General features: G+C 39.2%; 2 protein-coding genes across 15 annotated transcripts in view; one reads left to right on the forward strand and one right to left on the reverse strand.

Annotated features, from left to right (window-relative positions):
• Positions 1 to 8,179, reverse strand: part of SETDB2 (SET domain bifurcated histone lysine methyltransferase 2) — a 93,785-nt gene extending 85,606 nt beyond the window's left edge. The window contains exon 1 of one of the 5 annotated variants that reach the window (XM_047755916.1): positions 6,856 to 7,524. The gene's annotated coding sequence lies outside the window, so the exon portion shown is untranslated. Of the gene's footprint in view, positions 1 to 6,855; positions 7,568 to 7,850 lie in introns of those variants that run through there. The other 4 variants (XM_047755913.1, XM_047755911.1, XM_047755915.1 and 1 more) reach the window with 4 other exon arrangements.
• CAB39L (calcium binding protein 39 like) overlaps positions 7,611 to 23,208 on the forward strand; it is a 102,828-nt gene continuing 87,230 nt past the window's right edge. For 8 of the 10 annotated variants that reach the window (XM_047755919.1, XM_047755920.1, XM_047755917.1 and 5 more), the window contains exon 1: positions 7,611 to 7,699. The gene's annotated coding sequence lies outside the window, so the exon portion shown is untranslated. Of the gene's footprint in view, positions 7,700 to 8,068; positions 8,087 to 18,050; positions 18,170 to 23,208 lie in introns of those variants that run through there. The other 2 variants (XM_047755922.1, XM_047755921.1) reach the window with 2 other exon arrangements.

The raw sequence follows: 23,208 nt of genomic DNA on the forward strand, positions 1-23,208 counted from the left end.
TCATTAATAATATGACCTGCACTTTCCATCATTAATATTTTCCTATAATATGACTTTAAGTGGCTGTATAATGTACTTTGGTGAATGATCCATATATCAAATTATACTAGGAGTTCCCGTCATGGCTCAGTGGAAACAAATCTGACTAGGAATCATGAGGTTGCAGGTTTGATCCCTGGCCTCACTCAGTGGGTTAAGGATCTGGCGTTGCTGTGACCTGTGGTGTAGGTCATAGATGTGGCTCGGATCTAATGTTGCTGTGTCGTAGACTGGCGGCTACAGCTCCAATTCAACCTCTAGCCTGGGAACCTCCATATGCCGTGGGTGTGGCCCTAAAAAGCAAAATAAATAAATAAATAATACTAAAGAATAATTAAATTTTAATGTATTAATTAGTACTATTAATAAACCTCTATATTGGACATTTAGTTTGTTTCTATTTTTCCAGTATAATTAGTAATGCTGGAACACACTTTATGCATATTTCTGATTATTCCCTTAAGCTATACATCTAGAGGTAGGACTAAAAGGTCAAAAAGAGATCAGCAATTTTCAATCTCAAGATGTTAGTCAACATATGATAAATACTCCCACTGCTAAAACAAATCTATAGAAATGTTAACCTTTTAAAAAGAATTAAGAATATAACCTCATGGTGAAAACAAAAAGGAATTCTCTACAGACTGTGTCTGTGGGACCTCTCCAGAGAAAGGAAAGAGATAAGAAGTTGTAGAGATAATGCCAACCACAAACACATCAGAGCAGAAGGAAGAACAAATCCTCTCAGAGGAAATGCGTACACAACTGAAAATAATCAAACATCTGAAGAAAGCCATACCATGAAAGAGACTTAATAAAACCAACCAAACTAATGGACTTATATTCAAGAAGAGAGTTAATAAAGCATCCTGACATTAATTTTAAAATAAATATTATTGTATTTAATATCAAAGAGCTAAAGAAGGAAACCTCATCCATGAAATAATATACAATTTTGAAAAAATAACCAATTGGATATCTTGCATATAAAAAGTTGTTGAATAAACTCAAAAAGATAGACTCAGATGAAGAGCCGGTTAGTAAGCTGGAAGACTAAGTTGAGTAAGTCATTCAGAACACAGAACAAAGAAATAACAAGAGGAGGGATAATTAGAATGAAGAAGAGGCAGTAATCACCAAAAAATTCTCAGAAATGGAAAACACATTAGCCCTGTAGGGGTTCACTGTATACCAAGAAAGATAAACTTCTTAATACATAGCACTGGACAAACCAAGGATAAACTTTGTAATATCAAGAATAAAAACAAAGACTCAGAAACCTTCAGAAAATGTGTATTATCTAAAAGGAATGTTGGGAGTTCCCTTGTGGCTTAGCAGTTTATGGATCCAGTGTTGTCACTGCTGTGGTGAGGGTTTGATCCCTGGCCTGGAATCTTCTGCGTGCCATGGGTGCAGGCAAAAAAATTAATTAATTAAAAAATAAAAGGAATATTTATAAGACTGATAATCAGACTTCTCAGGAAAATGCCAGATGCAAAATGCTAAGACAAAATAAGTCTGAATCCAACCTATTATTGGATTATTAAATTATTAATAATAATTAATAAATACTTAATATTTCTTATTATTAAATACTATTTCAGCCATGCTATTTTTCACTAGAGGGGGGTGGGGGCTTTTACGGACACTGAAAGAGCCCTAAGAGACTCTTTGAAAGACATACATTATGAATAAAAACTAACTTAGGGGAGTTTCCGTTGTGGCTCAGTGGGTTATGAACCCAACTAGTATCCATAAGGATGTGGGTTCGATCCCTGGCCTTGCTCAATGGTTGAGGATTGGAGTTGCCATGAGCTGTAGTGTAGGTCACATACATGCCTTGGATCCCGTGTTGCTGTGGCTGTGGCACAGGCTGGCAGCTGTAGCTCTGATCTGACCCCTAGCCTGGGAACTTGCATATGCCACAGGTGCAGCCCTAAGAAAAGCAAAAAAAGAAAATTGACCTAGAAGGAAGTACTGAGGTAAAAGAAGCAATAGTGAGCAAATAAATGAGTAAAACCCATCAATGCCTGATAAGTAGATTTAAAATGGGTTCTAACAGCTACAGTGATCCATATATTGGGCAAGGTTGATAGCGACAGTGAGAGCTATACGAGAGCCATCTGCTATGTCTAGACATCAAGTTGAGACAGGATTGATACTTAATGATGACAAATAGCTGGCAAATACTGTATCAGTATACATTTATTTACCTCAGAGTTCCTCTATTTAAGTAGGGGGATATTTTATTTTTATGTTGCAAATTGATGACTTGTCCTCATAAGAAAATTCAAAGTGAAAATGTTTCACCTGAATCATATACACAGAATGACTGGCCAACGGGGACCTGCTGTATTGCACAGGGAACTTTACCCAATATTCTGTGATAAGTGAGTTTATTCTGTAATAAACTCAATTTACCTATATGGGAAAAGGATCTGAAAAAGAATGGATGTGTGTACATGTATAACACTTGGAATCACTTTGCTGTAGAGCAGAAATTATCACAACATTATAAATCAACTATACTTAAATAAAACTTTAAAAATGAAAAAAATGGGTTTTAATGATAAATGCTACAAGACATGACTATAGGAAGTTATGTTCTTTTTTGGAGGCAGGATATAAAGGGATTCTTGCAAGAATAAAGAAAGTAAAGTAGAAGCATAGTTATACTATGTTCTAAGTTCCTCATGGGGAGGATACTAATATACACTAAATGAAGACTTTCTTAAGAAAACATAAATTTAAGAATTGTGTTAAAAATGTAAAAGTAATCTGTGAAAAAGAAAACAGGACAAAGAAAACTTGGGGCTAAACTCAATTAAAAAGAGAAGTGCAGGAGCTCCCTGGTGGTCTAGAGGTTAGGACCCAGCACTTTCACCACTGTGGCCCAGGTTCAATCCCTGGTCTGAGAATTGAGATTCCACATCAAACCGCTGGACATCATGGCCAAAAAATAAATAAATAAAATTAAAAAAGAGAGAGAGAGAGAAGTGGAAAAATATAAGATATAAAGAGGACAGTAAATAAGAAGAAAAAGGCCAATTATGTTGATAATCACAAAAAAGGTGACTGTGTTAGTCTTACTAAAGGACCTACTCTCAGGGAGTTCCCTTGTGGCACAGTGGGCTGAGGATCTGGCACTGTCACTGCAGTGGTTCACGTCATTGCTGTGGTGTGGGTTTAATTCCTGACCTGGGAACTTCCACATGCCACTGGCATGGCCAAAAAAATAAAGAAAGAACAGGATTCCAGATTAAGTTGCAAGCAAAATCTAGCTATATCTTTAAATCAAGACCCACTTAAATCACCAAAAGGGTTATCAAAAATTTGAAATGAAATGTGAAAAGAAGACATATTAGCAAATTTAAATGCATTCATATCAAACAAAACAGAAGTTAATATGAAAACAAATGAGACTATGAGAAATAGTTTACACTGACAGAACAACTGCTATGAATATCTAATTGAAATTACTGACTAAAGACTAAACAGGTTTGGAGTTCCCGTCATGGCTCAGTGGTTAACGAATCCGACTAGGAACCACGAGGTTGCGGGTTCGATCCCTGGCCTTGCTCAGTGGGTTAAGGATCCCGCATTGCCGTGAGCTGTGGTGTAGGTTGCAGATGCGGCTCGGATCCTGCTTTGCTGTGGCTCTGGTGTAGGCTGGCGGCTACAGCTCCGATTGGACCCCTAGCCTGGGAACCTTCATATGCTGCAGGAGCGGCCCTAGAAAAGGCAAGAAAAAAGACCAAAAAAAAGAGACTAAACAGGTTCGAGAAGGAAAAAAAACAATTAGAGGGATAAGTACAAAAAAAAAAATTAAAACAACATTTAAAGATCTTACCAGAGCTGCATGCTACATATCCCTACCTCTCACTCTAAGTATAGCAGGTCCACATAGTTTTATAGCTGAATTCTACAAAACTTCAAAAGAATGGATAATTTCTATATTACACAAACTGTTCCAGAAGAAAATACATAAAGCTACTCAACATTTTTTCGAGATTAGTGTAACCTTGACACATAAGAAAAAAAACCTCAAGGCCAAAAGCTCTTCTTGGTATAGAAGTAAAAATAGTAAGGAAAATATGCAGCAATAGAGTAATGTTACCAAAGTGTGGTTTTTCCCAGGAATACCCAAGAAGTTTAACATTGGAAAGTTATCAATTTAAATTCCTATATTAACAGATAAATAGAAGAAAAGTATCATCTTAAATACAGGAAGACAGGAGTTCCCGTTGTGGCTCAGTGGTTAACGAATCTGACTAGGAACCATGAGGTTGCAGGTTTGATCCCTGGCCTCGCTCAGTAGGTTAAGGATCTGGTGTTTCTGTGGCTGTGGCTGGCAGCTACAGCTCTGGTTAGACCCCCAGCCTGGGAACTTCTGTATGCCATGAGTGCAGCCCTATAAAAGACAAAAAAAAAAAAGAAGGAAAAATACAGAAAGACAAAAAAAAACTAAACAAACCAATGAAAATCAACAACTATTCTGAGGAGGGCAGGCTTGGGAAGAGGAGGGACTCCTGTAACTAGGAATAAAAGAACTTCTTTAATCTGATAAAGACTGCCGGCCAAAGGCTTTCTCATCGAAGAGTTAGGAGAAATAACGTATTTTAACAATAGTTAACAAAAAGGGGATTTGGCCATAGACACTTAATCCTTAAATCATTAAGATGATACCCCCAGAAAAGTGGATAATTAAAAAAAAAATTATGGAGTTCCTGACATGGCTCAACGAAAACAAATCCGACTAGGAACCAAGAGCTTTCGGGTTCCATCCCAGCCCTTGCTCAGTGGGTCAAAGATCCGGCATTGCCATGAGCTGTGGTGCAGGTCAAAGATGCGGCTCGGATCCCGCGTTGCTGCGGCTGTGGCGGAGGCTGGTGGCTACAGCTCCAATTAGACCCCTAGCCTGAGACCCTCCATATGCCGCAGGCGCGCTCTTAAAAAAAACAAAAAGACAAAAAATAAAAATAAAAGTAAATTATGGAGTTCCCATCATGGCTCAGCAGTAACAAATCTGAACCCAACTAATATCCATGAGAAGTCAGGTTCGATCCCTGGCCCTGCTCAGTGGGTTAAAGGATCCAGTGTTGCTGTGGCTGTGGCGCAGGTCGGCAGCTCCAGCTGTGATTCAACCCCTAGCCTGGGAACCTCCATATGCCTTGGGTGTGGCCCCAAAAAGACAAAAAAATATATATATATAGAAATTTTTATATATTATATGTCAATAAACCTATGAATAGATCCTGCAACCTAACTAGTAATCAGAGAATGAAAAAAAATTTAAATGAATATACTTTTCATCCATCAGATGGGCAAAAGTACAAAGACATGTTGGTCCAGACTGTAGGGAAACTGAACTCTCAAAGACTACTCTGTGGGATACGCAAGTTAGTAGAAGTATTTTAGAGGCAAATTTGGCAAGACTATGTTCATAATTTAAAAGCAAGCAATTCCACTTTTAGGTATATACTGTCAAGTAATAGCACATGTTCACAAGAAAAACACCGACAAGGATGTGCCTGCAAGCACTGTTTCTAAGGTGAAAAACTAGGAACAACCTCATGTCCACCAAGAGGAGAATGGCAAATAAAACATAGTACATAGTACATACCAAGCAAAAATAAAATTTAATATGAAAACCGACAAAAGAAACAAAGATAAATATTTTACATTAACAGAACAATTCAGTCATATACTGGGACACTATCCAGCAGGTAAAAGAAAGGAGCTGTAAATAATGTAGTGAGCTATGAAGTAATAACACGTTTACACTGCAAAAACAGTCAGGTGAATAGTTACAAAATTATATAGTATGATACTATTCCCATTTTAAATAATTACATATATGAATATATACACCTATAAAGATTATGTAAGTGTAAAAAAGCATTGAAAACGCTGCACCAAAGTCTGGAGTGTAGTTTTGAGGGAGAAGGAATTCAGGGATTGTGGATTATACTTTTTATCTGTAAGGTTCTAATTTCATAAAAGGAGGATGCAAAAACATTTAGCATAGCATTAAGCACACTCAGTAATAGCTTCTTTTTAAAGAAAGTTCTTGCCAGTGTTGTTCATAACTTCTGAAAATTTAAAAGTAAGGGAACTTACAAAATTAAAACATGCTTACTGAAGAAAATTTGCAAAATATAGCACAGAGAAGAAAACTTAAATCACCCATAATCTCATCATCCAGAGACAACCAGTGTTATCTTAGAGTGTAACACGATTTTTAAGTTCGTTCATATTTTCCCCCTTCTTACTTTTTCACTCTGACGGAAAAATAGTCAGTTTCGTTTAAGTGGTTGGTTCTTTTTCGTTTTTAAAAATAGGCTCTTATGAAACTGTGGCTATTTCCTCTCTACCCCTTGTGTTTTAATTGTGATAATAGTAATGAACATTTATTGAGTATAAACCATGTGTCAGGCAGGCTTCAAAATACTTCACACGTTCTTATCACTCTGCCTAACAGTCATGTGGGACAAATTAGCAATCCTGTCACGAGGAAGCTAAAGCATGTCACACCGTAAGTGGCAGGGAAAAACTGAACAACCAGGCAGCCTGGTTTCTGAGCCTGTTTTTTGATTATTCCAATCCACTGCCTCATTCATTAATACATACAGAACTCACTGCAGGTTTCCATCTGACGAAGAGCAAAATTACATGTTTCATATTTTATTTAATGATCTAATGGGGATGATTACGTATTGGGTTGTGGTTAATGAGAGTCAGGAGCTCTTAGGATGTGATCTCTACTCCATGATCTTGAATAAACGATTTTACTTCCTGAGGGTTTGTGAGTCTTACCTCTGAAATGGGTCAGTGGCTAAACCGTCAAGTTCGGCTTCTGGATTTTGGACTCCAATCCCCTTCCCGCAGCCCCTTTTACAGCCTCGGGTTCCCAGTTGCTTAGGAATCACCTCCCATGAAGGTGTGCACCGGGTGACAAGAGACTGAAATGGGTTGAGAACTCCGCGCACCCTCGGTCCCTTCTCCAGCCCGGGAATGCACGTGAATGAAAGGAGAAAGGAGGTCGCAAGGGCTGGGATCCACGCGACCGAGAGCTCCACCGCGTTCCTGGGTGCTGGGCCGAAAGAAGCCGTCGGGAAGGGCCACTCACGGCCTCGCCTGGGTTACACTGGCTCGATTGCGCTTTCCACGCCGCCTGCCAGACCTGAGGACTGCGCTCCGCCCGCACGGTTGGCGAGGCTGGGTTCTCCTGCGGGTCGGGCTCCTCTCTCACTCCACGCCCCCGAGACCCCACGGCGCCGGGTGCCCCCTGGCCGGGAAGTACTTCACCATCGACTAGACCTCACCTCAGCAACCACAGTTCCACCTCGCCTGAGCCAGGGAGGAAGGACCGCCCAGTTTCTAACGTCCAGGCCTACCTAAAGCCAACCTAAATGGGAGGAGTCGGACACTGACGGCTCCTACCTCCTGGCCTGGAGCCCATTGGTTGCCCACCTCACAGGGTCCACGCCTCAGAGGTTCCGCGCGTGAACGGTAGGCATTGCGGCGGCGCTTGAGCGCGCAGCCTCCGGATTGGCTGTCAGAGCTCGCGGGTTGTCTCGCGCTCTCTGGCTGGACCAATGCGGATACCCTCGGTCCAGAGGCCGGCATCGCTGGAGTAGTGGCGCTGCTCTTTCCTCCGGTAGGTGTTTGGCTGCCATCTTGTGTGTGGCTGAACAGGGCTTCTTGGCGGCTGAAAGCCGATTTAGCGGTTCAAGATATAGAGGTGTCCTGAGGGAGCCGTGGAGGAGAGGAGGGGCCCGAGGGAACAAACCTGGTGCCTTCTTACCTACCTGAAAGGGAAAGGTTTTCCTGGTCGGAGTCTCAGCCCTGGCTAGGAAGAGCGACGAATGGTGGTGGTGATGAGGAACGCAGGCTTTGATATGTTATTGTGGGGGCTTGACGGGGATTCTGGTGCCTGAAGAATGATCCCTTGGGTTCCAGGGAGCTATTCCAATTATCTTTGTCTTGAAAACCCCCTCACTGACAGAGAAGGTTGACTGATGGACTGCCTGATTCAAAAAGGCTGGTAATGAAAAGGGAGAGAGGGAGGCGCCCCACGATTATCCTCAGATTCGAAAGAGACGTCTTCATTTTCTATGGTTTTCGGGGAGTGACAAAGTGTTTGCTCTACTCAGCTGACCTCTGACTAAGGCCATCTTCCGGTTTAGTGAGCGTCAGGTGCTGCATTTGGGCAGTTGTATTCATTAGTGTACAGCCAGCATTCCTGCAGTGGTTTTGTTGTTGTTGTTGTGTTTTTTGGTTTTGGGGTTTTTCTAAGCTAGAAAGTGGTAGTCTTTGCAGAAACAGTGGAAGTGAAGGAAGAATTTTCTCAATTCTTGGTTTTCCTGGTTACAATCTGGTTGATGATTGAGCAGTCTGGGCTTACCTTGGCATGCTTGGTTGCTTCGTCGTGGGTTGGGAGAGGTTTTTGCAAGAGAAAACATCCTAACTTCTGAACTCTTTGGGGACGACAGGAAGGAGACAGGAATTACCCCCTTTTCCTCATTATTTTTAAAAATCGAAGTAGAAAGCAGGCAGGGTCATTTATTTGACGGGGAAATTTATTGTTTCCCAAAACCTGGCTAAAAGGCTAATATTTTGTGATTAGCTGTAGCAGTTTTGACACTCATGAGACAAAAGCGAAGATACTTATTGCCTTGAGTTTAGTTTTCATTTATCCAAGGCTAACTAGTAATCCAACCAAGACAATAATACCATGTATTTTGTGGCAGGAATACCAAAGAAAACAGCAGTAAAATAATTGAATAGTTGAAAATTAATTTTCTATTTAAAGGTTACTTTTTATCCTTGAGTCTTAAAAAACTTAAGTCGCAAGAGTAAGTACCAGTAATTTACTGTTGAGTTGATGGCTAAGGTACTACGTATATGTGGGATTTTGGTGTCTGGGGGGAGTTTTGGAACCAACCCTGGGCAGATTTCCAGGGAGGATTGTATAGGCTATCAGAGTAAGAGATTTGTGGCTAACAAACACCAATAACAAAGTAGCCACTCATAAATGTTTGCAAAAACTTTTGGATAGTTTTCACCTATAATAGTGCCTGGTATATATCTAAAAGTGTAATTGTTGAATGAATAAATTTTAAAAATACAGTAATTGGGAGGTATGGATAACATTTTTTTGTCTTTTTTTTTTTTTTTTTTTAGGGCCGCACCCGAAGCATATGGAGGTTCCCAGGCTGGGGTTGAATCGTCCTGTAGCTGCGGACCTACACCACAGCCAGAGCAATGCAGGATCTGAGCAGTGTCTGCAACCTACACCACAGCTCAGGGCAATTCGGTATCCTTAACCCCCTGAGTGAGGCCAGGAATCAAACCTATGTCCTCATGGATGCTAGTCGGATGTATTTCAGCTGAGCCACAACGGGAACTCTGATATACATTTCTTTAGCATAACTGAAAAATAATTTTTTAATCTTTTTTGGAAAACTTGGCCTTCAATTTGAACTAAATTTATTTGTTGCTACTAATTTACACATATGAGAAAGGATAGATTCATAGTCCTTTTTTGTGAGGTCTGCTTATGATATCTTCCTGTAGAGAAATTTAGACAATGAATGGACCCTTTTTTTTTCTTGAAAGTGTACATTCTTTCTTTCTTTCTTTTTTTTTTTGTCTTTTTGTCTTTGTTTTAGGGCTGCTCCTGTGGCATTTGGAGAGTCCCAGGCTAGGGGTGGAATTGGAGCTGTAGCCGCCAGCCTATGCCACAGCCACAGCAATGCCAGATCCAAGCTGCATCTGCAACCTACACCACAGCTCACAGCAACGCTGGATCCTTAACCCACTGAGCGAGGCCAGGGATCGAACCCACAACCTCATGGTTCCTAGTTGGAATTGTTAACCACTGAGCTACGACGGGAACTCCAAAAGTGTACATTCTCACCGACACCAAACTTATTAGTGCCTTCAGTGTCTTCTGCTGAAGAAATCTTATGTATTGCTTTTCTGTTTTCTTTTTTAACACAACTTAACATCAAAATACTGCAAGTTTGGAGTTCCCTGGTGGCCTAGTGTTTAAGGATCCAGTGTTGTCCCTTTTGTGGCTCAAGTCACTGCTGTGGTACAAGTTTGATCCCTGGCCTGGGAAGTTCTGCATGCCTGAAGCACAGCCAAAGGAAAAAATACTACAGTAAATATGTTCTGTGTGTGTCATTTTAAAATAACAAATTAAGTATCTACAGATTTTTCTTTGAAGAATACTGTTCTCTAGATTTCATAATATATAATCTGAAGATCCATAGAAATTTTTATTTTTTAGCTACACCTATGGCATGTGGAAATTTTCAGGCCAGGGATTGAACCCACGCCACAGCAACAACCAAGCCACTGTAGTGACAACACCAGATCCTTAACCTGCTACACAACAAGAGACCTCCCATAGAAATTTCTTGAAATAGCACTTTTGCATGAACAATGTTAAGCGACTTTAAGTAAAAGTGATTTAACTTACATTGATATGTTAGAGAGTTTTTATTGCCATCTTGTATATGCAGATTTAGATTTTTCCCCATTATCAAGTGATGCAATTGAATTGTAAAAGAAAAAATTTGGTAACACTTTTTTTTTTTTTGTCTTTTTGCCATTTCTAGGGCCACTTCTGCAGCATATGGAGGTTCCCAGGGTAGGGGTCGAATCAGAGCTGTAGCCACTGGCCTATACCAGAGCCACAGCAACGCGGGATCCAAGCCATGTCTGCAACCTACACCACAGCTCACGGCAACGCCGGATCGTTAACCCACTGAGCAAGGCCAGGGATTGAACCTGCAACCTCATGGTTCCTAGTTGGATTCATTAACCACTGAGCCACAACAGGAACTCCCAATAACACCTTTCAAGTGAGAATATATTTTGTGACAGAATGTAGATTAGAATCTGCTTATCTAATACAGTATTAAAAAATTAATAGAGGAGTTCCCGTCGTGGCACAGTGGTTAACGAATCCGACTAGGTTGCGGGTTCGGTCCCTGCCCTTGCTCAGTGGGTTAAGGATCCGGCGATGCCATGAGCTGTGGTGTAGGTTGCAGACATGGCTCGGATCCAGCATTGCTGTGGCTCTGGCGTAGGCGGGGGGCTACAGTTCCGATTAAACTCCTAGCCTGGGAACCTCCATATGCCGTGGGAGCGGCCCAAAGAAATAGCAAAAAAAAAAAAAAAAAATTAATAGAAACTGCTCTCAGAACTTTTTTGGAATTCTTGCATTTGGTAATTAAAAAAATCTAAATGATTTTATGAGTGAAGACTTTACAGTGATTATAAGCACTTTTAAAAATTATTATTAAAGTATAGTTGACTTGCAATATTATATTAGATTCCAGTGTACACCATAGTAATTCAATATTTTTATAAATTACACTTCTCGCAAAGTTGTTATAAAATACTGACTGTTTTTGTTATTGAAGCGCACTTGAGTCTGCTCACGCCCCCCCCCCCCATGCAGCGAGGCCAATTTATTGACACCTGGTTGTGGTGAAGGAAAGTACATTTATTGCAGAGCCCATCAAGGAGTATGGGCAGCTCTTGCTTAAAAGGCCTGAACTCCAGGATGGTTTTCATGGGATCAGTTTTAAAGGCAACATTTGGGGGTGAGGGCTCTGGGATTCATGACTTTGGTGGTAAGGTAACAGGATGATGCTTCAGGAATCTGTCCACACCCTTCAGGGTCCAGCCAATCTGAGGTCTAGTGCTTGAGGATGTAGTCACCCACCTCCACCTGGGTGGGTGGAGGGGCCTTAGTTCCTGATGAAGATACCTGTCAGATTGTTATGTATATCCCTTGAGAAGGAACTTGAACTCTGCTTTATCTCTGAATTATTGTCATTACTTTTCTTGTTTAACTGCTTTTCCTTTGTTTGTGCATTCCCTGCTTCCCTAATTAGTAACTGTCTGTGCCTGCTCTTTGGAATTGAGGGAAAGCCTGGAAGACGAACCTTTTTCTACCAATGAGAAATGGTTAAAAAAAAGAAAAAAAAAAAAAAGACTGATAGAAAAAAAGGAAAAGAAATGGGGATCCTAGAGGGACTTGTTTACTCATGAGCCCAGGGTCCTGCTTTCAGTACCCCCTTTTCTTTGATACTCCTCAGCCTTGAGGGGAACAGGTATGGGACAAGAAAGGGAATAAAATTTTGGATAGAGAGCTTAATCAAACTCAGCAGGGAAACTCAGAATTAGAGGGACTCAGTTTCATATTGCCTGTGCTGTGCATTACCTCCTTTTAACTTTTTATTTATACCTAGGAGTTTGTACCTCTTAATCCCCTTCACCTCTTTTGCCCCTTCTCCCATGCCTCTCCCCTCTGATAACCACTAGTTTGTATCTATGAGTCTGTTGTTGCTTTGTTGCATTTGTTAATTTGTTTTATTTTTTAGATTCCACATGTAAGTAAAAATACAAACACTTCTTTATTTTTAAAAAAAGTAGAATGTGACAAGTCTTCCCCTCAGTAACTAAGTTGCATATAATAATTATTCCTTTTCTTAAATTTGCTTTTGAAGCAACAAATAGCTTGCTGGCCTTGTAAATAATTTTGTCCATATAAATGTCACTTCAGGGGAACATTCTGAGATTTTTAGAAGTATTTCTGTATTCCTCATTAATTTGGTGTGTTTCACCATTATTTTTCTGGTACTCAACCAGTAAGCTCCATTATGAGATTAAGTTAAAAGATGTGACTAAAATTTAAAAAATGGGAGTACCTGTCATGGTGCAGGGGAAGCGAATCAGACTAGGAACCATGAGGTTTCGGGTTTGATCCTTGGCCTTGTTCAGTGGGTTAAGGATTTGGCGTTTCTGTGGCTGTGGTATAGTTCGCAGATGCAGCTCCAGTTTGACCCCTGGCCCAGGAACTTCCATATGCCACGGGTGCGGCCCTAAAAAGACAAAATAAATAAATAAACAAAAAAAAATTTTTAAATGCTTTAAAACTATATAAAGATCATCCTACTGTATAGCAGCACAGGGGGTTATATTCAATATCCTGAGATTAACCATAATGGAAAGGAATATTTTAAAATATGTGTGTATATGTATATATATTAATATATATATATAACTGAATCACTTTGCTGTACAGAAGAAGTTAACAAATTTTAAATCAGTTATACTTCAATTTTAAAAAAAGAAAAAAAAAAAACAACTAAAGATCAAAACAACTACTGCAGTTTGTGGAGCCTGAATCATGAGAATGTCCATTAACTACTGAAAATGCTTGTGAGGTAAACACATGGGACATTCATATTTCACTTAAAGGAGAAAACATTTAAATTATTATATATATATATATATATATATATATATTTTTTTTTTTTTAAAGAGGGGAATTGCAGCAGTAAATTTTTGCTTTCACTATGGCTTCTCCCAGTGAAATCTCTTTTGTTCCTGCTGTTTAAACTATCATTTTTGTGCAAATGAGCCCTATCTCTAAAGTCAAGTTCCGCTCTGTTAAGCACTTAACACACGTTTTTCACAGCCTTTTGGACAATTAAATCTACTCAATTTATATACTACTCTCCCACTTTAATGTTTCCTATCTTGCTAAATGGGAATAAGCATCTTGAGTGGCTCAGATGTAAAACAAATTCTTCTTTTTTTGGCTTTTCTAGGGCCACCCCTGCGGCATATGGAGGTTCCCAGGCTAGGGGTCCAATCAGAGCTGTAGCCGCCGGCCTATGCCACAACCACAGCGACGCCAGATCTGAGCTGCATCTACGACCTATACCACAGCTCATGGCAACGCCGGATCCTTAACCCACTGAGCAAGGCCAGGGATCAAACCCGCAACCTCATAGTTCCTAGTAGGATTCGTTAAGCACTGAGCCACGATGGGAACTCCTAAAACAAATTCTTACCTCTCCATTTTGCCCAGTTGTAACATCTGTGGCTTCAAGCTCCAAATGGCTTTTCCCATTTCCTTCCCTCCTTCCTTCCTTCCTCCCTCCCTCCCTCCGTCTCTCTCTTTCTTTCTTTTCTTTTTTTTCTTTCTTTCTTTCTCTTTCTTTCTTTCTTTCTTTCTTTCTTTCTTTCTTTCTTTCTTTCTTTCTTTCTTTCTTTTTCTTTCTTTTCTTTCTTTTCTTTCTTTTCTTTCTTTTCTTTCTTTTCTTTCTTTTCTTTCTTTCTTGGCATGCCCACAGCATGCAGACATTCCAGGGCCAGAAATTGAACCCATGCCACAGCAGTGACCCAAGCCAGGGCAGTGACAACACCCAACCCTTAACCCACTCAACCACCAAGAAACTCCTTCATTTTCTACTCTTACTGCCACTGCCCTATTTTAGGCCTTCCTTTTCTTTTTCTTAACACTTTATATATCATTGTATTATTATTAAGGGCTGCACCTGCAGCATATGGAAGTGCCCAGGCTAGGGGTCAAATTGGAGCCACAGCTGCCAGCTGCACCACAGCCACAGCAACGCCAGATCCGGGCCATGTCTGCAACCTACACCACAGCTCATGGCAACACTGGATCCTTAACCCACTGAGTGGGGCCAGGGATGAAACCTGCATCCTCATGGATGCTAGTGAGCTTCGTTACCGCTGAGCCACCACAGGAACTCTGTCATTGTGTTACTGACAGAGCCTATACTCCTTAACTTGAAATTTGTATTAGTTAAGATATAGATTTGGCTTCTGTGACAGAAACGGAAAAATAATTATGGCCTAAAAAAAAATTTTTTTTAATAAAATGAAAAGTTTATTTCTTCCCTGTGTGAGTATGAGTTGATCAGGTAGTTGTGCTAGAAAAAGTTGCCAGAGGCCCAAGCTCTTTCTAAGTTGTTGCTCTGCCGTCTTCATGCGGCTCCACCTTGTGGGCTAAGAAGGCCGCTTTGCATCTGGCCCTTGTAACCACAGGTTTAACATAAAGGTTAAAATGTAAGGGAGGAGGGGAAGGAGGCAGAATATTTGCAAGTGGTAGTGGGAGTCGGATTTCATTCTCAACCTTAGGTTTTAAAAAGTTATTTTTATATTCTCACAAAAGGCTTTAAAGTCTCAGTTTCGTTATTTCTGTCATGATTTGATGAACTTTTGATGATTCTGTTAATTCCTATAGTTATATTTGAGAGGAGTAAGGTGGGTGACTTATGTCCCTCTATGCTTGTGGTTTAGTCTGAGGAACTGCTTTCTACTGTCCTTTTCTTTGTGTAAAAATGATTTCCACTGTTCATAGTTACTTTCTTTTGAAAGTAATCAGTGCCGATCTCAGCTTCCTCCCTCTTGAAGTATAAACAGTTTTCATTCTGTTTATACTAAATACTTAAACACAATTTCTTCTAACCACCCTATGCTCGAATTCTTCATTTATGCATATTTTATATGACCTCATTTCTTAGAAACTTGTGAGAAATGAAATAACTCCCTCGAAGGCAAGACTCCTTTCTGAGTCTGGTGAGCACATGTTTGTATGTACTTGATATTGGATAAATGTTTGTTCATTTGAGGTATATTTTGTATTTCAAATAGAATAAAGAATTGAGTAGGGGAGTTCCCGTCATGGTGCAGCAGAAACAAATCCTACTAGGAACCACAAGATAGTGGGTTCGATCCTTGGCCTTGCTTAGTGGGTTAAGGATCCGGCATTGCTGTGGCTGTGGTGTAGGCCGGGTAGCTACAGCTCCAATTAGACCCCTAGCCTGGGAACTTCCATATGCTGCCAGTGTGACTCTAAAAAGACAAAAGACAAAAAAACAAAAAACAAAAACAAAAACAATTGAGTGGGAAGGTGAGATAAGCCTATCTTGGTTTACATGTATGTATTCCTTTTTTTATATTATCTTTCATCATGGTCTATCTCAAGAGACTGGACACAGTTCCCTGTGCAGTACAGTACAATCTCATTACCCATCCGTTCTAAATGTAATAGTTTTCATTTAATAACCCCAAACTCCCAGTCCACCCGACTCCCTCTGCCCTTCCCCTTGGCAACCACAGGTCTGTTCCCTATGTCTGTGAGTCTACTTCTGTCTTGTAGATAGGTTCATTTATGCTTTATTTTAGATTCCACATATAAGTGATATAGTATTTGTCTTTCTGACTTACTTCACTTAGTATGAGAATCTCTAGTTGCATCCATATTGCTGCAAATGGCATTATTTCATTCTTTTTATGGCTGAATAGTATTCCATTCCTATATATATATATTATGTACCACATCTTCTTAACCCATTCATCTGTCTTTGGACATTTAGTTTGCTTCCATGTCTTCGCTATTGTGAATAGTACTGCAGTGAATATAGGGGTGCATGTATTTTTTTGAATTATACTTTTGTTTGGATATATGCCCTGGAGTGGGATTTCTGGATGATATGGTCGTCCTATATTTAGTTTTCTGAGGAACCTCCATACTGTTCTTCATAGTGGCTGTACCAATTTACATTCCCACTAACAATGTAGGAAGATTCCACTTTTTTCCACACCCTTTACAGCGTTTGTTATTTATAAACTTATTAATGATAGCCATTCTGACCAGTGTGAGGTGGTGGTACCTCATGGTAGTTTTGATTTGCATTTCTCTACTGAGTGATGTTGAGCATCTTTTCATGTGCCTCTTGGCCATCCCTATGTCTTCTTTGGTGAAATATCTATATAGGTATTCCACCCATTTTTTGATTGGGTTATTTGCTTTTTTGTTGTATGAGTTGTTTATATAATTAGAGATTAATCCCTTGTCAGTTGCATCATTTGCAACTATTTTCTCCCATTCCATAGGTTGTCTTTTCATTTATTTTTTTATGGTTTCCTTTGCTGTGCAAAAGCTTGTAAGTTTGATTTATTTTTGTTTTTATTTCTATTGTTTTGGGAGACTGACCTAAGAAAACATTTGTATGGTTTATGTCAGAGAAGGTTTTGCATATGTTCTTTTCTAGGAGTTTGATGGTATCTTGCCTTACATTTAAGTCTCTAAGCCATTTTGAGTTTATTTTTGTGCATGGTGTGTGGGTGTGTTCTAGTTTCCTTGATTTACATGCAGCTGTCCAGTTTTCCTAGCACCACTTGCTGGAGAAACTTTTTTTCCGATTTTATATTCTTGCCTCCTTTGTCAGAGGGAACTCCAGAATAATTTTTAATGAAGATTAAATTAGAAAATAAGAGTGAATATACCCCATATACAGCACAATAAGAGAAATAAATGATAGATAGGAGAAAACTGAAGAAAATCAAACAAAGATTTTTCAAAAAGGGGTCAAGAGAAAGTAACAAGACAGACAGATAGAGCCAAAATATGTGTATTAGGAGTTCCCTAAATGTTAAACCAAAGCATAGAGGTGATGGTTGTGTAACATTGTAAATATACTTAATACCACTGGCTGCATCCTTAAAAATGGTTAATATGGTACATATTATGTTTATTTTACCACCATAAAAAAAAATGTAACCATCACAATGGACAGAACAAGTATTAGAAGTATAATTCAGGAACACTTAACTTTAAAGAAAGTTAAATCTATATAGGTTGCAAGGCACACTTCAACCTATGTCGATCTAATAGATTAACAAACTCCAGTTTAAATTTGGAATTCCCATGTGGCTCATTACCAAAGAATGACTAGTATCCATCAGGACGCAGGTTCGATCCTTGGCCTTGCTCAGTGGGTTAAGGATCCAGCATAGCTGTGAGCTGTGGTGTAGGTCACAGACGTGGCTTGGATCATGCATTGCTGTGGCTGTGGTGTAGGCTGGCAGCTATAGCTCCAATTCAACCCCTAGCCTGGGACCTTCACTATACCATGACTGTGGCCCTAAAAAAAATTTGGGGAATTGTTGGATTTTAAAAATAAAGAAAACAATTCCTTTCTGCACCCATGGAAAAAAAACCGTCTACTTGGAAAGAAAAAAAATTAGGTTAGTTTTTTTTAATTATTATTTTTAGCAGCAGCATTTTATGCCAGATAATAACAAAGCAACATTTTTAAAATATTCAAGGAAATAATCCATACCTCACCAAAGTATACTTCAAGAATTCAGGACATCAACAGGTATTTATAAACATGAAACAACTCAAGGAATATTGTTCCTATGAATCCTTCATGAAAAATATTCTAGGGAACAAATTTGAGACAACCAAGAAATGATTGGAGAATCTTTGACATACAGTCAAGTGGTAAGCACTGAGAATATCTTATGTAGTGCTAAGATTGAAAGATGGGAATAATGGTGACAGAATGGTCTGTACTATTCTATTTCGATGATGTAGAAATAATATAACCTTCAGAAAAAGGGAGGGAAAAGGGAACGTAAGTGGTTGTTTGCCTCACAGGAATCAGCTATAAAGGAAAAGGATAGCACTTGAAGCCGACAGATGGACGTAAACATACTATAAATAAGTATACATGCCTAAATGTATAAGATAAAACACTAATCAAATATTACCACTGATCAAAACTAGATGATGGACTGGAGTTCCTGTCATGGTGCAGTGGTTAACGAATCTGACTAGGAACCATGAGGTTGTGGGTTCGATCCCTGGCCTTGCTCAGTGGGTTAAGGATCCGGTGTTGCTGTGAGCTGTGGTGTAGGTTGCAGACACGGCTCGGATCCCGAGTTGCTGTGGCTCTGGCGGAGGCCGGGCGGCTACAGCTCCGATTCGACCCCCAGCCTGGGAACCTCCATATGCTGTGGGTGCAGCCCTAGAAAAGGCAAAAAGACAAAAAAACAAAAAACAAAAAACAAACAAAATAAAATTAGATGGTGGAGGGGAATAGGAAGTTACTAATTTTGTTACTGCTAATAGCAGGGAACTAACAGTATCTTAAAAAGAAGGGAGAAAAACAAAGAGTATTTTGCAAAGATACTACTATAGAGTTAACCCGAAGAACAAAATACACAAAAGCTTTCCTAAATACTAAAATATTTACCCTAAAAAGTGTAAAGAGAACAGACTATGTAATGATATGCATACATTTTCTATATGTATTTATGTGTACACACACACAAAATGAATAGGACATGAAACATTATCACAACACCAAATATATCAAGTGTATAAATGTGTATTGGCTTAATTTATTTAATGATTGCTGTATACAAAAGATACAACTGGGAGTTCACTTGTGGCTTAGTGGGTTAATGATCCAGCTTCATCGGTTCTGTGGCTCAGGTTGCTGCTGTGGCCATGGGGTTCAATCCCTGATCCTAGAACCTCCACATGACATGGGCATAGCCGTAAAAAAAAAAAAAAAAAGATACAGCTGTAAAAAGTATGAATAATAAAAGGAATTAATAAATGAATAATTTTAAAATAACAATAAAGGGAAGGGCAAAGACATATCAGATAAATGGAAGTTTTTGAAAAAGCAGGATTCATTATCTTGATATCGGACAGGGCAGAATTGGCATAATTTAGTTCAAAAAGCTTTATGATAAAGGATATTAAAAAAATAGCCCTTATAAAGCTAAGAGCTATATTTACAATGAAAAATTTTTTTTAATTATCTATTTACCAAATGACACATCAAGAGCTTTCATAAAGTAAAAACTACTAGAGATAGAAGGAGTAGGAACCTGATAATTCCGGGGGACTTTAATACACCTCTCTTGAAATAAGTCAGGTTAAGTGGACCAAAAAAATTAGTCATTGTACATAATTAGTAAGGTAAATTTTATAGATTTGTATCAAAGTCTGAAATCCACTAATAGAGAAGATATCTTCTCCAAGTGTACATAGACAGTTATAAAAATCTATTATATATTAGGCCACAAAGAGTACCTCAGTTCCAAAACATAAGTCAAAATTTTGCAGAAAGACAAATACCATATGATATCCCTTATATCTGGAATCTAATATATGGCACAAATGAACCTTTCCACAGAAAAACTCACGGACTGGGAGAACAGATTTATGGTTGCCAAGGGGGAGGGGGCGGGGGAGGAAGTGGGATGGACTGGGAGTTGGGTTAATAGATGCAAACTATTGCAATGAGATCCTGCTGTATAGAACAGGGGACTATATATATCTAGTCACTTATGCTGGAACATGATGGAGGATAATGTGAGAAAAAGAATGTATATGTGTTACTGGGTCACTTTGCTGTACAGTAGAAATGGACAGAACAGTGTAAACACTGTGGATTGATAGAACATAATCGAAAAAATAAAAATCATTAAAAATTTTTTTTTAATGTCAAAATTTTGGAGTTCCCACTGTGGCATAGCATGTTAGGGATCTGTGTGGCTCGGTTCTCTAATGAGACATGGGTTCAATCCCTGGCCCAGCACAGTGTGTTACAGATCTGACATTGCTTCATTTGTGGCATAGGTCACAGCTGCAGCTGAGATTTGATCCTTGGCCCAGGAATTTCCATATGCCGCAGGTGCAGCCAAAAAAAAAAAAGTCGAAATTTTGACTGCACATAATAAGAAGACTAGAAAAAAATTAAAAAATTAAAAAATTGTTCTCTGGTTAAGGATCCAGGGTTAAGAATCCAGCATTGTTGCTACTGTGGCTTGTCTCACTGTTGTGCCAGTTTGTTCCCTGGCCCAGGTGTGACCAAAACAAATAACAACAACAAAAAAAACTGGCTCAAGGTTTCTGTAGGATGATAATAACTGTCTAAATCCAAATCTCTCCGTACATCCTTTAAAAAATCTATACATGGAATTCCCGTCGTGGCTCAGAGGAAATGAATCTGACTAGGAACCATGAGGTTGCAGGTTCGATCCCTGGCCTTGCTCAGTGGGTTAAAGATCCGGTGTTGCTGTGAGCTGTGGTGTAGGTTGCAGACGAAGCTTGGATCTGTCGTTGCTGTGGCTGTGGTGTAGGCTGGCAGCTGTAGCTCTGATTCAACCCCTAGCCTTGGAACTTCTGTATGCCATGGGTGTGGCCCAAAAAAGCCTGTTAAAATTAAAATTGGAAAATACCTCTGACAAATTTAAGTCTTATGATTTAAAACAAATAAACAAAAATAAGTGGTTAAATAATAATAATCTCTTTTTAAAAATTTTAACAATCCATACAGATCTATAAGGAGAGCTAAGTAAGCCACAACAACCCTTGCCTAACTGACATAATTTTAAATTATGGTTTATGTAGGCAAATAAACACTGAGTTGCAGCTCTGGATCCCATGCTGAGGTGATAGGTGAGGTTGAGACTTCAGAGCAAAGGAAAGGGAAGCAGGACCTGAGGTCAGTAGAAGGCAGGTAAAATAATTCCAAAAAGTGAAAACTCAGCCATAAGGAGGGAAATACTAAGGATGATTCTCCTTAGACATAAAGGAAGGGACTTGAAAATATGTGGGATGAAAGAGGCCGTCTCAGAGAGCACTGCTTCTTGAAAGGGTCACCATTTACCTGGAGGCTTGGTGGTGAAGAGAAAGAAGAGGTAGTAGGAACTAAGGATTTTGGTGAGACCGAATAGAAGAGATGAACCCCCTTCTCACCCAAAAAAGAGTCATTGATTTTTAAGTCTGGCTTTTTTTTTTTTTTTGTCTTTTTGCCTTTTTCTAGGGCCACTCCTGCGGCATATGGAGGTTCCCAGGCTAGGGGTCTAATCGGAGCTGTAGCCTCCAGCCTACATCAGAGCCACAGCAATGCAGGATCCGAGCCGCATCTGCAACCTACTCCACAGCTCATGGCAACGCCGGATCCTTAAGCTCACTGAGTGAGGCCAGGGATCAAACCCGCAACCTCGTGGTTCCTAGTTGGATTTGTTAACCACTCAGCCAAGAAAGGAACTCCAAAGTCTGTAATTTATTAAACCAACAGAAGTTGCTATTCAATTAAAAAAAAATCCAGTATTACTTCCAAATCTCTCATCCTGTCTATGTACTCTTGTTAACTGGTTTAGGAAAATTAAAACACTTCAAAATGAACAGAAAATGGCAGACTACATCCACATAAAGGTACTCTAAATAGAAAACATAAAATAAGAGTCAAAATATTTCTGCTGATGAAAGGCCCCCCCAAAGCTTACTCAACTACAGAATTAAAATTACCTGAATTAAATATTCCTACCTGAATGAAATACCCTTACATGAGCATTTATAGAGATAAAGTCTCAAATTCAGAACCCCAAAACAAATTAACAAAAATGAGAAGATATGAAAAGTGAATTTACTGAACTCAGGAAACAAAATGAAGACAAAGAATAGTAACCTTTGACAATGAAGCTAAAGCCCAGGCTACCTAAAGGAGACTAGATTTGACTGATATGAGGGGCATTGAGGAAAGATATGAAGACAGCCAAAGGAGTGAAAATTAAATGAGGAAGGTAAAAAGAGAGAAAGGATTGATATAGATGATATGTAAAATTAGAGTTTCTAGGGAGTTCCCTTGTGGCACAGTGGGTTAAGGATTGGGTCTCATCACTGCAGTAGCCCAGGTTGCTACTGTAGCTTGGGTTCAGTCAATCCCTGACCTAGGAACTTCCACATGCCATGAGTGTGACCAAGAAATAAGATAAGAGTTTGTAAAAAGAAAGAAATAGTAGCAAGGATAATATTTAAACTGAAATCCATGAAAACATTCTGAAAGTAAGAGAAGACTTAAATCTATGTATCAGAAAGGCTTGTTACATACTGGGAAAATTGATTCCAAACAGTCATCGCTAGGTTATGTCCTAATAAATCTATTGGACTCTGAAGTTAATGAAAAATAACCTCTGGGCCTCCAGGCAGAAAGAAGTGGTTAGCAACAAACTTCTCAATGGCAACATACAAAGCAAAATAGTCATGGACCAAATTATAAGCCAAGGATTTTATAACTATGACTCAATTTCAGAAGAAAATAAATATGTAAAATTCCACTATATTAAAAAATATGTAGGAGTTCCCTAGTGGCCTAGTAGTTAAGGATCTGACGTCACTGCCATGGCACAGGTTCGGTCCCTGGCCCAAGAGTTTCTGCATGCCATAGGCATGGCCAAAAAAAAAAAAAAAATTACATGGTGAAACATGCCATGAGCAAAGTCAAATGACAAATGAGAAAAGTTGGAAGAAATATTTGAACTTATAGTGCAAAAAGCTTATCTCCTTAATGAAAATAACCCTCAAAAATCAGGCAAATTACCATCAACCCAGTAGAAAAGCAGGCCACAGATACAAAAAAAAATTTCGTGGAAAAAAGTACAGATGACAAAACATAAAAGATGTTCAACTTCAGTTGTACAAAGAGAAATACAAATGAAACCTATTCTAAAAATTAT

The sequence above is a fragment of the Phacochoerus africanus genome, chromosome 13 (assembly GCF_016906955.1).
Source record: "Phacochoerus africanus isolate WHEZ1 chromosome 13, ROS_Pafr_v1, whole genome shotgun sequence".
NCBI classification, from domain to species: Eukaryota; Metazoa; Chordata; class Mammalia; order Artiodactyla; family Suidae; genus Phacochoerus; species Phacochoerus africanus.